This window comes from Nipponia nippon, unplaced genomic scaffold (genome assembly GCF_047370975.1).
Source record: "Nipponia nippon isolate SJK-2023a ecotype South Korea unplaced genomic scaffold, ASM4737097v1 scaffold_16, whole genome shotgun sequence".
NCBI classification, from domain to species: Eukaryota; Metazoa; Chordata; class Aves; order Pelecaniformes; family Threskiornithidae; genus Nipponia; species Nipponia nippon.
Window position 1 is genome coordinate 11214062 of NW_028262332.1, and position 15486 is coordinate 11229547.

The 15486-nt window shown below is 44.7% G+C and overlaps 2 protein-coding genes across 43 annotated transcripts in view; one reads left to right on the forward strand and one right to left on the reverse strand.

The window, feature by feature from the left end:
* Positions 1–12519, reverse strand: part of STRBP (spermatid perinuclear RNA binding protein) — a 73657-nt gene extending 61138 nt beyond the window's left edge. For 13 of the 20 annotated variants that reach the window (XM_087752755.1, XM_087752754.1, XM_087752757.1 and 10 more), the window contains exon 1: positions 11779–11896. The gene's annotated coding sequence lies outside the window, so the exon portion shown is untranslated. Of the gene's footprint in view, positions 1–9024; positions 9205–9974; positions 10145–10902; positions 11107–11593; positions 11737–11778; positions 11897–11922; positions 12012–12405 lie in introns of those variants that run through there. The other 7 variants (XM_087752740.1, XM_087752738.1, XM_087752739.1 and 4 more) reach the window with 7 other exon arrangements.
* Positions 11914–15486, forward strand: part of CRB2 (crumbs cell polarity complex component 2) — an 80498-nt gene continuing 76925 nt past the window's right edge. For 19 of the 23 annotated variants that reach the window (XR_015703661.1, XR_015703662.1, XR_015703663.1 and 16 more), the window contains exons 1-2: positions 11914–12055; positions 12800–12974. The gene's annotated coding sequence lies outside the window, so the exon portion shown is untranslated. Of the gene's footprint in view, positions 12056–12213; positions 12234–12799; positions 12975–15486 lie in introns of those variants that run through there. The other 4 variants (XM_087752716.1, XM_087752719.1, XM_087752715.1 and 1 more) reach the window with 3 other exon arrangements.

Genomic DNA, 15486 nt, shown 5'->3' on the forward strand with positions numbered 1-15486 from the left:
TCCAGGCAAGCAATTTTGTCTCCTGTACAGCAAACACAGAGAGGCATAAAAGCTACCAGCTCCTCTCCTTCCCCCCACACTAGTCTTAACAGCTACCCTGTTAAATCGCTTCTGTGCTGGAATATCTGCAAGCTGTTCTTGTGCTGCAGCGCTCAACTGCTACAGAGAGGCTGGCAAGAGGAAACCCAGTTTTGCGCTGCTGCAGCCTGGAACATGGAAGCACACTGCAACGTGGAAGGCCCCTATCAACCAAGCCCGCATGAGTTTTGCCCGCTCTTCCCTTTCCCTCCAACCTCCCTGTTCTTTACGTATCAGGAAGAGAACAGCAAGTTTTTGCAACCTCATGACAAACTTAGAAGATATTTTTCTGTCTCAACAGGAGCAGCCAAAGAACATTTTTCAATCTTTTCCAATCTTTTCCACACTAACAACCTTCTCTCTACACCGTTCTGTGAATAAACACTACAGAGTCCTTTTACTGTATAAAGACTGTCAAGTTCTCCGATCTGTTCCAACATTCTGAAATATGAAGAAAATTTAAGACTGCGTTTTGTGCATAAGTATTATCAAACTACTATCCAGTCTATCAACACAAATGCTACACATGCACAACCAAAGTCTTTTCAGGAGATATTTCAAACTTTGTTAGAATAGACTATTTTCTGTTGAAAGGGACCTACAACGATCATCGACTCCAAGTGCAACACAAGAGGAGCACAAACAATGGAAACGGAGCAAGGAAAAGGGAAGAGAGGGGAAGTACAGCAAATCCCTCTACTCCTGCGCTGTCAGCCAAAATTCAATCTTCTATGTCCAGTGCATGAGACTTGCTACTGTACTGCGTGATGAGGGTAAAGAGAACTCATTGAGACAAGGTGCACCTGCTAAAACTGGCAGTAAAACCAGTCGCCTACTGCAAATCAGTAGTGCCCAGTGCAAACAGAAAGCAAGTCTTCCTTCTTCTGGCACAAGAGAACTCCCTTACTGTGAGTACCACATACAGATCAAACATTTACAAGCAAAAGAAAAGAAGCTAGCCAAGGGATTTATATTAAAATAAAGATTACAGATCGTAGTGTGAAAGAAAACAATAAACGTACCCCTGAGTCCCATGCCCAGACAAGCCCTCCTCGAGCAGTTCTTCCTCTGAAGGAGAACGGCAAGGAGACAGCCTAAGCCAACAGTTTCTACAGCAACTGCAGAAGCACCAGCACAATGATATTCAAGCCCTGCAGTAACTGCAGAAGCATCAGTAAGTGGATACTCCAAATACTGAAGGAACGTTTGACAGTTTTCACCTGGACTCTCTCTACCTCATTGGGCAATTCATTGATCCCAATCAGCTTAGCTCGACTCTGTATTTGCCTGTTTCTCTGCAAACTCTTCTGAATCCTCTTTACCCTTAATATTCTTTCGGTACACTTGTTCCCCTCTGAAATTTCATGGAACTCCACACAGCCATCAAAGAAAGTTTTGTAGACATGGTGCTGGAAGGATGACCGACATGATCCTGTAAGGGAGAGACCAACCGCATCTTCGTGTGGTGCTGCTGCAATTTCTCACCGAGGGTGGAATGCTGTTATGACAATGACACTGTGCTTATGTTGCATTACTAAAAGCACACTTGGAAACATCTCAACAAGAACCAAAACAAAGGTATGTTACTACCCAACCACACAGAAAAGGCAGAGCCATTTGTAACGTGGTTATTTTAACACTAATGCAGAATCCATATTAAGGAACACAAAATACTGCACCTATGCACTTGCTAAGTTTTTCAACTAAGAACTGTAATTTACTGAAGAATGTTTAGCAGGCCATCTCTCATTTCCCTCTTAAGAATCCGCTTTAATAAGGCACAGTGCCTCAACAGTCGCAGCTTTATCAGTAGTTCCGCAGAAGCGCTCTTTGCAAGAGGTTTTTTCTTAACTCTGCAGTCTTACTTTGCTCCACAGTGAAACCTGGCACGAAGCTCAGGCTCCTGACCCATAGCAAGAAGTTAAACAACATTGGTCTTTTGTTTTTAACAGGGTCAGGAAGACTCCAGTTTTCAGGTTCTTCAGTGTGAAGAGGAGCAAAATATACAGTCACAATTCAGCAACACTCAATATTCAGCCCCCGGCTGCAAAGAACAGGGGTTAATCAGAGAACCGTCAAAGATGCACTTTGTAAACTGCTCTTATTATTGGCTTATTACGTGAGGCCACATCCACAAAAACAGATTTTTGGTCAAGAGATCACTACTTATATAATGCTGACTCCCAGTTACCTGCTTTAAACAATATCCTTTATCTCATAGCCTAACAAAAGGAAAAATGACTGAATTCCCCCAAAAGATAAAGCAGACTGTATGGAAATAATCAACCCACAAAAGACAATCTTATTCCCACACTAATGTTAGTAGAAAAGAAACATAAAGACAAAAATATTTTGGTTTTATTTTTGTGCCTTTTATCATGATTGATTCAAATAGTACCATCGCTATTTAGACAGTGACAGTTGTTTTTTCTAAAACGTGAAGTACTATGAAATCGAAAGTGGAAAAGTATCTCATCAGTTGTTAAAGCGTAAGCATGCAGAGAAGACTTCTAGATCAAATTTATTCCTTAGCAGGTTAGTTTTGAAGGAATAAAGAGCACAGTTCCAGCCAACCATCTTTTAATACAAAGTAATATAAAAAAAATATTTATTTCGCAACTACGAACAGTGTCAGGTTTCATATAATCTGCTAAGACCGAAAAGTCCACCAAATTTTAAATTGTCGAAAATACCCGAGTTACAGGAGGTTCTTGTTCGCCTCCAAGGTGGGAGTCATGATTCTTTTCTCTTACACAAATTTAGACAACTGTGTTCTCTCTTCAGCCTCCTGGCCATCTGTAGAGATGAGGAGGTGTGTACAGATGTGGGTTCAGAGCAGAACAAGCTACTTCTCTGAGCTCATATTTTTGGCAGTCACCAATTTCACCCTCACCCACCAGAAGCAAAGACGCTATCAGCCTTGTCTCCCCCCACCTTCCCAGTATTTGCCTTTCTTCCTGGCTTTTCTAGAACACTTGTCACCATATGTACCAGAGTACATTTATTACTGGTTTTAAAATAACAGTTTTTGTAAGAGAGGGAAACGTTTCGGGTCTTTATAGGGGAACTTCAGACACAAAGAAATGAAATTGTGCAGTAAATCAGTGGCAGAACCTGAAAAGGGGCCAAATGCTCCCCTCATTAATACGTTCAATTTAATCACCAGACCTTCTTCGCTGGATCAGAGTGTTGCTCTGTGCCTGGTATTGAAGAGTTTACTCACTGGGCTTTTTACCAGTTTCCAGTTTTAGAAGGAATGCTCACAGTTATTCTGGGCTTGACTGTGATGCACACAACGCAACATCCCCGGCTACCATGCATAAGAAACGCTACGTTTCAAGAAAGAAACGTTTAAGAAACGTTTCAAGGCTACAGAGGCCCAGTGATACACCCACCCCTCTTTAAGGTCATCCAAATGGCATAGCTGATGACTGTAAAGAAACAAATTAAGTATCTATATGATTAAAGACTTGGACAGCATGACCGGGTTAGCAAAGAAGCCCTAATCTATTTGTTAAGTCCAATTATCCAGACATTGAATCAAGAGATCATGAAGCATTAGGACATTGAATAGCTGCTTACTAAACACTTTTAGCTCTCTGAAAAGATGACCATCACTAAGAACCTATAACATGGAAAAGGGCTTTCTTCAAAGCAGACATGGGGAGAAATCAGTTCTTGGGCACTTATGTTTTCCTCTCATCTTCTGTAGAGCTAAACCAGGTATCAGAGTAAAGGGAAAGAGATTAGGATTGGAAGAGGAGTAGAAATCCAAATGTTCTAAGTCTTTGTACCATATTGCCTTTACAAAATAATTTGAGCAGATATCTGAGATTATATCCGAGATCTCATTTCTCAGTCTAGCAATGTCAAAAGTCTTTGTGAGGCAAATAAGCTGAGCTCAAACTCCTTCACTTTAGTTAGAGTCCAGCCACCAGCTCCAATACGCTCTCAGGCAGGATTTCAGCGTAGTTTACTTAAGGGGAGGAGAGAGGAAAAAAAAAAAAAAAAAAATTCCCCAGTTCTCACTGCACTTATTTTTCAGGAAAGGAACTGCAGAAGCCAAGAACTGAGGCCACATAAATTTTGCTTTCTCTTTGTTTCAGGGTGAGGACTTACACAACTAAGATTCATCTAAAGTATTGATAATTTACATTAACAGAAGACTCTACCTAGGCGCACTTTTTATGTCTCTATATAAAAAGAAAAAAGAACAAAAAAAATAGCCAGTCAGATTTCTAGAATCCACGTCCATAGTAAAGTACAATCCAACCCGAAATTCCTCTTACTAATCTAAAGTCAGTCCATTCTTGGCTCTGGGGTGCACAACTACCACAATACATGATATTACAGGGCTAAACACTTCCCAGATTTTTATGGGTACCTTCCAATCCTCAGTTTTCTCTACAAGCACTTTATAGTCTTCCGTATCATCCTGTATGGATTCCTTGCAACCCCTTCTTTTCAACTATCTTACCTGGAGCCCCATGTTCCCTACTTGTCCCATCACACCTCAGCTTTCCAGTGGCTGCGTGTATTCTCTGGTACTTCACTCCCTGAAGACAGGCTGCACACCTACAGCTCCCCCTTCTATTCCACAGTCTTTTCCATTAAAGCAAATATTCAAAAAGTGTCATATTATACATACAGAAATCAAGCAAAGTAGATAAGTAGAAAAGTACTAAGCCTGTAGAGAGCAAACTACAGCACCCCACAACCAGAGAAAAAGAGCAAGTTTCCATATGCAAAGAGCTGCCCCTTCAGCACAGAAGTATCAAAATATAGGAACAAATGACTAATTTTTCTTCTTCATACTGGAAAATTGATGTCTTCACCCGGATTCAGCATCAGTTACACACCTATCGGAACATCACACAGCTTCCTCACAGCATAGCTGGAAAAACCAGCCACGCAGGTCATGCTGACTGCTACCACTCCCCACCGCTCAGAGCTGCAGCAGCACCATAGCCAGGCTGTGCTGCTCCCCAGCTCCTTGCCATGCCCAGGACCGGACAATTAACACCACATAAATAGCTGTCATTTAAATTCAACTCCTAAATTGATTAAATGTTAACACACGTTAGTCAGCACTTTCAGATCCACTGATAACATGTTATTTGTTTCTACGGTTAACCAAAACATCTGCAACCCAATCCTATTCATCTTATCTACACAAGATTACACCGTTGGACCCTTTATGATCATGCTACACACTACAAGAGAAACACAGTACCGGTTTCACTCTTGGTAGCTGACTCCCATAGGACAGAGAACTCAAATGTCTTTTTTTTTTTTTCTTTTTAAAACAAGCTGTAATATGTTTTTTAGAGGGACTGATTTGCACCATCTTAACTGTCTGCTCTCACCCAGTCTCCAGGTGATACGCTTAGTACAACCACTCAATGTCTTGCTAAGCAGGCTGTAAAAAGACCATTTAAGTTAAATACTTTCTTTATGCAGGTACATACCAGCTAGCAATTTTAAGATCGTGACTTATTTCAACAATGGCAACTAAATTCAGTGGGGTGCAGCATGCTGGCTTGTTTCCTTGCTGGGTTTTGTACACTCTTTAAAAAAAGACCAAGGGTGAGGACATTCAAGAGAGAGGTCATGTTCATGGAAAGGGTTAAATAGGCTCATGGTAACAATGCTTTGATTGCTACACCATAACAAAAAACAAAGCCACCCAATGCCCTGCAACAAGTAATGGAAGTTTTTATGCCTCCTCCAAGATTAACTCTGACTTATCACAATCCACTGTTACAGGACACACCCCCTTTAAAATATAGATTAGAAAAGGTATATTGATTTCACAGTATCACCGGCACTAGAATAAACCATTTTGTGGCAAAATCTCCCTGGAGGACATCAGCAGTGCTGTGTGCCCAAGAAGATCCTGCTCCCAAGCCTCAAGTCTCCTCAGCCTCCATGGCGATTGCTTTGCCAAAGCTCTTTTCTAGAAACACGCAGCACTTGTTTCCAAACCAGCTTCAAAGAGCTTGTGTGCCTGGGCTTCGCATGCACCTGTAGCCTGTTCATGCTTTTCCAGGAGAGCAGGTACTGCCAGCTGAGAAATACGATTAGGGGAAGATTCCATTTAGGGTCATAATCAACGGAATTAATACAATAGCTTGGGAGAAACATTTCCACATGTAACATCATACCCATGTCTCAGAGAATACTAAAGACGCTTTAGGGCCCAATTCTTAAAATGCTATGCTAACACTCAAATTTGCTGTATTACAAGTCAAACAAGAAATGTGTTTAATGAAAGTGTCTCCCCCCCAAGATTCAGAGGAAACAGAGAAGTAAAGGCCTCTGGAAATCAACTTGCCCTTTTATGCTCCTACTACGGGGCAATTTCTAAGAGGCAACAGCAGTTTCTCACCATTGAGTTCATTTACTGTCACGCCAAATGCCGACTTCTGCTTCAATCACTGTTTCACTTCTTCAGCACTCACTACATCCAAGTTAAGGTCTAAAATCTTGATCGATTATGTTTTCTAAGATTTCTTCAACTTCTGTGACATCTCATGATTACCCACTAGTAAGACTGTTCTTCCCAACCAGATATTCAAACATGTAATTTTTCAATAAAGTCAATTTAAAGTAAATGCACAAAAAGAACAAGCAGCAGCAAAATTTAATTTACTGTGATAGCCAGACACACCCCAATTTTGTTTTCTTTTTAAGCATACAATTAAGAGTAATTTAATTCCCCAATGTAGATATTACATGAAAGAGAAACATTACTGTAAGAAGAGCTTAGTACTATTGGTACACAAACCTTACGACAGATAAATGAGAGCCTAGTAAAACAGCATATAATTTACATTTTGTTATGTCAATCACAAGTAGCATCTTCAGGCTCTTAAATAGTGTGCCAAACCACAACATAAGAGAACTCATTTAAATCAACGCATGCGGCAGGATCACTTAATGTTTCCACAATCCAAGAGATCCCCTAAAACGAGTTTGCAACTGGATTTCACAAGATTATTCCCCTTCAACATCCATTTACACCTTTAATTTACCAGCATGGTATGAAAATATTTTACTACAAAAGAGTTACAAAGTTTTGCATGGTTACAGAAAAATCAATGAAGTAAAACAAGGGCATGGGTTTTACTAACCCATGGACTTTACTACTTGAGAAGCCAATCGGCAAATGTGCAGGTGGCCCAGTAACACAGCGGCCCCGCTCAGCTGCATGGAAAATCCACGCGTTGGATTAGTCTGCGAGCTCTTGGTTTTAGCCAGCAGAGCAGGAGGGACAGAGCGGCCCAGTACCATGCTTTGCATACCTTTCAGTAACAGCAGAACAAATGACATACCCTGAATTTTTTCTTACGCTTCTCCTATAACCAGCACCTTGTCTACATTCCCATACCGCGTAGGAAATCAACAGAAAGGTCAGTATGTGCATTGCAAAGCAAAAGTATGAATACAAGGCAACAGACCAACATGGAGTGGGGTCCAAGAACTCAGTCCTCTTCCACTCCATGGTGTTGAGAGCGAGATGACCAGAAACATAAGGTAATTTAGCTACAAAATAAAGTTCAAAAATCCAAAGTGCAAGAAGTTTATGTTAACTCACTCATATAATTCATAAGAATTCGTATGCATGCTTTTTCTTAAAGGGACATGAATTAAGGTTTTCAAAAAGGTTAAATAGAAACACTATCCCTCTGTGAGTTGACACAGTGTATGTGCCACTATCCATGCTTTCTGTCATCATTGCTCAGTGAGAGACTTGCACATAAGAAGGAAAAACTACAGAAGTGCCAAGAAATGCAGAAGTACAACTGAAAAAATATTGTCTCTGGTCTTGTAGCTTGTATCAATTATCGCTTTAATAAAAAATATAAGCAAATACCTTAAGGTAGGGCAGCTTAGGCTTCTGTTTCCTTAAATATGAAGTACAAACCTTCTATTTGCCAAATCACGCTGCAAATACAACAAATTTCTACGGAAATGTTTGAGACTTGCATTTTTCTGCTATTTAAATCTGTAACTGTTTTTCATGTTGCTTTAAACACGAATTTTCCTTTTGATTTCATCACTTCAGCATACGCAGCAGTACAGCAATCTTTACTTGCCAATATTGCTCAGTTTATAGCAAATCCAGGACACTACATCAGCCAAGCGCTCCTCATGTGTATGTTGTTAGAACAGAAAAGTCCTCCCTCCCCCAACCTTGATACAAAGTAAGTTACAGAAATCAAAATGCTATGATAAAGTCCTGTTGGCATGGCTAGGCTTACCATAAATCCTAACTCGCCAAGAACTGAAAGTCAGCCTAGCGAGGCGGAGGCTGAACCTCCGCGTTCTCACTCGCCTAGCGTCTCCTTCGGGTGACCAGCGCGTTCCCAGGACCTTCCTCTGCACTGCCCCGAGTGCTCTCCCTCACCCAGCCCAGTCTATAGAAATACACAAACTGCCACTTTTTTACTGTTTCCTATTTACACTTAAGACACGTTGGCCACTTTGAGGTGTACGTACATCACCACAAACAAGGACAAGACTGCAAACTTCTATGTTTTAAGAGATACTTCAACAAGCATGCTCATAGTGGCTTTTTACACACTCAAAAGCTTGTTAACCAGCCAGGGCATTTCCCTCTCCCCTCTTTCCAGCCATGGACCTGCTCTTCAAAGAGCTCTATTTACATGCCAAGTTACAAAGTTCAGCTGCTTCCAAAGCAACGTGGAAAAAGCGCAGCTTTTATGATTCTACAGTGAGGTTTTTCACAACATGAAGCAGCTTCTGAGACTTTTTTTTTTTTTTTAATTTCCAAACAGGATTTCACAGTTCAAAAAAAAAAAAAAATCTCAGTCCACCCACAGGCCTTTGAGGAACATTAACTGAGGGGCTTCAAAAGAAGAGAGCTCCGCAACCTTAAGCATCATGTTACTGAATGAACATCCATAGAAAAAACCCGCTTACAAGTCAGAAACAAGGGTCGCCGAAATCTGCACATCCACCAGAGTTTAAAGTACTTCTCTAATGTTTAGGCACGGCATGCCTTTTGCCATCTTCTGTTATATCTTTCCATTTGCTCACGCTTTCTTCTCATTTGCTTCTGAACCTTTGGTATGAAAGCAGCCGTGTCTGAAATTCCTTATTCTAGGACAAAGCACAAGGCTGGATTTGGTCACTTCTTCAGCAACATTCATACCAGTTATCACCTGGGGCTTCCCTCATCCCCCAACATGCAAGTATTTCTAGATGGAACCTTCCTCCAGTTCCCCAAGAAATTAAGTCCTAGATTTCTACCTTGCATTTAGCCTGTGGACCACTTGGAGCAAAACTGGCACTTCATCAGCATCTCCTTTGTGGAGAGATAATATTGTCAATAGTTCAATAATAATTAGCTTCGATGAACAGACTACGCAAATAAAACCCCTTTACAAAAACAGGAATAAGAAAATTAGCAAGGGCTAAAGATTTTACTAGGAACGCCAAAGCAGCGCTAGACTTGCACCATCAACGACAAGATTCCGAGAAACAGAAAACTGAAAATATTAAAACTTTAGTACCAGCAATCCTTACCCACTCTTTTCCCCATCTCTCCCTTCATTCTACACCAACATGAAGCAGAGGAAAATGATTGGAAAGTTCCAGAGATAAGAAAATGACACATGCCAAGAACTTCCAGCAGCAAGTCCAACTTCCTAAAAATGACCAGGAATTTAGCAGAAGCCACAGCCAGCTGCAGCCTGCTGACATGGATTTCTTGTTCCTCTCTACACTGGCAGCAAATAACTACAACCTATTTTCTACAAATTTCTGATGGCCCGTCTAAGAGATGGACTATTTAAATTCTTGGAAAACACTTGCTTTTCAGAGACTACGAGCAACGACCTTGCGCAGATAAAGGAATACAGCAATACAACCTCTATAGAGACACCGTCAGGCCTTCCTCCTCTCCGGTTCCAAAAGTTTTGTTTTTAAGGTCTCCCCTCCAAGGATAGACAGAACTTTTCTTCCTTCCTTCCCGCAAACATTAGGACCTCTCTGCCTCCACAGTTGCTTCTTTTGGGTCTCTCAAAAATGGTTACCACATCTTTAAAAATAAAATAAAATAAGACCAAGTTTACAAACAGTCTTTCCTCCTCCATTCTTTCCAAGGATGTTAAGTTATTCTGCATGAATGAAGGAAATTAAAATAATTTTCTGTCTTTACCCTAGAAGGCCAGGTTTCAAATGCTCACTAGAACACACAGCTATTTTAATTTAAGTTAAATAGCCCAGCTATTTTAATTTAAGTTAAAGTTGCACAAACATTTTTTGCAACTGGAGATTTGAAATGCTTTATGTTCCTGACAACAATGCCCACTTAAGTCTTCCTTTACTTCAGCCACACTTAGAATTTCTAAGTTTTCAGGACAAAGCATCATAAAACTTTTAAAAAACGTTAACGAACTATAGTACACAGCTAAAGAAAAATGCAGACATGCCCAGGACCCCCCATACAAATTTTTTGTACTGCTGTATTCTGTGCACGAGCTATTTGGAACGCGCGCTCCCTGGAGCAGGACATTTTCTTACTTTCTGTAAATCACACGGCACCATTTTCCGAGCCATGTAAATAAATAATAAGACATTCAGCTAGGTAATGCTTATTTCTATTTTGATTCAAAACTCAAGTTTTACTCCGCTCAGCAGCCTGTGCATGACACCCCAGTCACCCCTTCTAAGTTCTCTCAGAAAAATTAGTGGGTTAATGATTAACAAAAACCGGTGCAATGCAAATCCAGAATGAAAGGGGGGGGGGGGGGGGAAGACCCAAACAGCGACGGTATTTTCCTCACAACCGGTTACCTGCGGAGGCAGCGGACGGACGCGGCTCCCCCCGCCGCAGCTGCACGGCTGCTGCCAGAGGCGGGCCAGCGGCGCGGCCGGAGCGGTGCAGCGACCGCCCAGCCAGAGCAAACTTTTGCCGGTGAGGCACGGCTGCCGCCCGCCCGCACCTCCCCTCTCCGGCACCTGGCCGCGGCGCGGGCGGTGGCTGTCAGGGACGGGACCGCTCGCCCCGCCCGCGGGACCACCGCGGGCAAGTCCCCCCCCCCACACCTCACCTCACCCCGCCGCGGCCGCGCCGTCCCGACCCGGCCGCGGCCTCCCGCTCGCCCGCCCCCAGCCACCTGCGCGCCCGCCGACAGGTACGCGCCGCCCGGCCGGCGGAGGGGGGCGAGGGGGGGCGGCCTCCTGCGCGCACCGAGCCCCTCAGCGCCGCCCCGCCCGGGGCTGCGGCCCCTCCGGGCGCGGAGGACCCCGCTCCCGCCTCAGCCGCCGCCGCGCCCCTCCGCGCGCGCAGGAGCGCCCCCCCCCCTCCCCGCACCGCCTCCCCTCCCCCCGCGCCGCCCCCCGCGCCGCGTCCTGCCCTTGCCTCCTGCCCGCAGTGCCCGGTGCAGTGGGAGGAGCGGCGCCCGGCGCCCGCCTCCCCTCAGGGAGGGTCTGCCCGCCGCCCCGAGCCCTCCCCGCCGCCAGCCCCGCCGCTCGCCCGCCTCACCCCGCCGGCCGCCGGCCCCGGCGCAGCCCCCCCCGGCCCCGTCCCGGCTCCGTGGCCCCGTCCGGCTCCTCCGGCTCCGCAGCGGCGAGCGGGGCTCCGGCACGTGACAGCGCCCAGCGCCCCCATAGGCTGGGGCTGCCGGGCAACGTGAGCCCGCCCCCTCCCTGCACCTGAGAGCGCCTTACGCCATCTGCGTAGGAGGATGCCGGGCCGCCACGCCAATTCCGTAGCGGCGCGCAACGGGCCGTTTCCTCCCTCCTCGCGGCAGGCCGGCGCAGCCTTACGGAATTGACGTAAAGCTTCTCGGCTCGGCCCCTCCGGTTTCCTACCTGCTGCCGCTACTCCTTCCGTAAACTGCGTAATCCCACCCGCCGCCCGCGGAGAGGGCTCCTGCAGCTGGGTGGGCTAGGAGCGGCCAAGCCTGCGCCTGGGAACGCCGCTTACGTAAAGCCCTTCAAAGAGGTTAGTGTTTCTTACGAATTCTCCGTAATGTCGTCAACGCGGGCGCTGCACCTGAGAGGGCTCCCGTTGCGCAAGTGGCGTAGGTGCTAGCGTGTCGGGCGCAGAGTGCGTAAGCGGCGCGGCAGGGCTCTCCCCATCCCTCCCCGGCTGAGGGGCGGCCGGGCGCGGCGGGAGGCAGGTGTGTGTGGGGGGGGGGGCAGGATCGTCCCTGTCCCTGCCCCGTCTCCGCTCAGGGCGGGGAGGAGCCGCCCGCCCCCGCGCCGGGGCACCTCGGAGGAGACGGGGCGTCTGGTTTCACCGTCACCCGGCCCCGCTTGCAGCGGCCCAGGGCCGTGAGTGTAAATACTCACCGCAGGCAGCGCCGTCCCCGCCGGCCGAAGGGGCAGGGAGGTGCTGGGCCGGCGGGGCCTGGCGGCTGGGCCCGGAGCGCAGCCCGCCGGCCGGAGGGAGGGACGGGGCAAGGCTGAGGGGAGGGGGCGGGGGGCGAGGCCGGGCCCTGGCACCCCTTGCCCGGGCAGTGCGCCTCCTCGATGGGCCGCCTGTCCCGCTGCAAAACCTAAAGCAGTGCAGGAAGAGAGCAGTTTCCTCAGTGGAGCTGAGAGGTTTCCATGTGAGCGGTTCTCGGTATGGGATCCTCGGTGGTTGTCTGAGGACGTGCAGATCGAGGCGGCTTTGTGGTGTGTTGAGGCAGGTCGGGCTGCACGAGGAATACGGCGTTCAATGACCTCCGTCTTTCTCTTTTAGAAATCGAGACAAATGGGTTCAAGTTAGCTTTCAACTGCCCTGCGATAGTTCTTCCTAATCCAGACGTCTGACTGCTCTAGAGTAGGTGAGCGCTACAGTGAAGTCGAAGAGAGAGCTCCAAGTACCGTTGTTCATCAGACTCTTCAGAGAAGTGCTAGCGTGCCAAAACCTTTAGGTACGAGGAGGGAGGGTTGAGTCTCCTGGGTGTTTTTTTTCTTTGGATATGCGATCCATACAACCTTTATGGTTTTGCTTCAACACTCAAATGGCCGATATCTTCACATGAGCGCTTCAAAATTCCTGCACGGTTTTCTAGGTTAAGTGCCTTTTCAAACTCAGCTTTCAACATATAAGTCCACGGCAATCGTATTTAATATCACTTTTTACACTTTTCAGAACTAATCTTACATAGTCTGTAAAGAGGAAAGACAGTGGTCTGTGGAGCTCTATGCCAAAATAATCCGTACGCAGCGTGCTGTGCTGAAGCAGCCTACGAGGGAACTTTGGCAAAAGGCAGTAGGATCAGGAGATTTGCCGTGCTGAAGTGAAACAGTGACTTTCATTCAAAAGAGTGATTTGCAGCATTAGAGTGGAAGTAGAAGACACGTGTGCATTAATAACTTTACATGCAGTGAGGGGTCCAGTAAACTTACATTTAGTATACTTCTTTACAAGCCTGCGGCTAAAGCGTCACCCTAGTTCTGAACAGTCAGACATAGCTCTACTTTTGTAACAGGCTTTTATCTCATGATGTTTAAGGATTGAAAGGAGAAACAAATCTGAGGAATCTCAATTACTGCTTTCGAGTCTAGAATCAAAAGCTTTCGAAGCAATGAATGAAAATCTCCTCTGTGGCCTTAAAATATTAGTGTAGGCCCTAAGAAGGTGTGAGGAAATAATAGTTAGGAAATCAAGGACTGGTCCAAGGACTTAATGTGAGAACATTTTTATTTGAAATGGATTGCAGCGAATAGAGACACGATACAAATATAGCCTAGAGGAAGGCTGCTGGAGGAGAGAGTGGAATGGGAAGGGGCAGCTGTGAAAAAGTGGTGGCTGTGCAGTGAAGCTGGAAATGTAAGGAGAGAAAAATCTGCAAGAGGTGGCGTCTCGGATAGCGAAGCTTTTGCAGAGGCAGAAGAAAGGTATTTTCAGCTGTGGTCTGAGTGAAATCTTGAATTTTTCTGTTGAGTTCTCCCTTGGGCTAATGATTTGCCAAGGGCAAAAACGCAGAGGAAAGGGGATTGATGGATTAATTTAGAATAAAGGGGATTGGAAGAGCTGTGGCATTGCAGCACAAGGATATAAATTTAACAAGGAGAAGAACATCTGAGGTTTGGAAAAAAAGTTAATATCTGTCTTTAGGTTTCATGGAATAAAAAGAAAGAAGAAAATTGAATTTATATCTCTAAGTATACTCAATAAGGGATGGGGACTTGAATTGTGCCAAAAGCAACCTGGAATTTGAGTTGCCTTGATGAAAGTTAAAGTAATTAACAATAATTATGCTCTTTCTTGGGACAAAACACTAGCGTAGAAAGATTTTTTTTTTTCTTTTAAATATATAACTATGATGGAAATAATGTGTGTTTCCTGCAGATCTTTCCATAGAAATATTTAAGATCTTGTCATGTATTCTTAAATGTTACCAGCATCCCCTAGACTACTGAGGGAATCACAAAGGCTGTAGAGAGGCAGAGACTAAGTTAGGTGAAACACTTTGCCAGAGGTTACACATACAACAAATAGCATAGTCTGGATTAGAATTCCAAGCCTTGTGCTCATTCCAGTAGGCTGTCCTCAGAGTTGTGAGCAGAAGCAAATCTAAAGGGTGATATTATCTTTGAAAATACAAAGTATATGTTGTTGTTAGCATGTAACTTGGATTGTTTTTTGATTTTTTTTTTTTTTTTAAAGAGGTTGATGATCTAAATGATTCTGGCAAATCTAAACTTTCTAGGAAAAGTGAACGTGGAAAGGGAACTCAGTTAACTTCTGAATATTGCATAATGGCCTGTCCTGTCTCTTTGTATCTCCCGACTGGCCAGATTAGGTTAGGCCGGTCTGGTTTTAAGTACTACGTAGGTTTTGTGCTGTAACAAGTGTATATAATGGAATAAAACCAATCATATGAGAACAGTATGCAGATATGAGATGCTAATGCAGAGAACAGTCATGGTGACAGAACTCTTCTAAGAATCTTTCACTGATATCTACTGACACAATAAATGTAGAATTAGTTTGTAGAAAAAAAACCCTCTCTGTTCCTGGACTGATTTTCCTGCTTGTAGATGTCATACCTGATTATGCCATGATAAAGAAAGTTTATTACCAGTATTAAATAAAAAATAGAGGCAAGGCAGGAGCTAGTATGTATGACCAGCATGCGAAAGCAGTTTTCCTGGGGATGAAAAAAACCCAGAAAAACAGAGGGACCCTTCACAAAAAGTTGTTGATAGCTACTGGTTTTAAGCTCAGAGTGAACCAGGCACTGAAATCTGCAGTGAGGCAGCCCTGCAGGATGGTGTACTTGGATGATCTAGCGTCAGCTACAAATACTTCTTTAAGGGCTAAATGGCTATTAGCTATTTAGTAAAGGAAAAAATCCTAAGTGAGCAAGGATGAAATGTAAGCTATCAAATTTCAAGTATTTGGTATTGTTTACAGACAAATGGGAATGTTCGCTT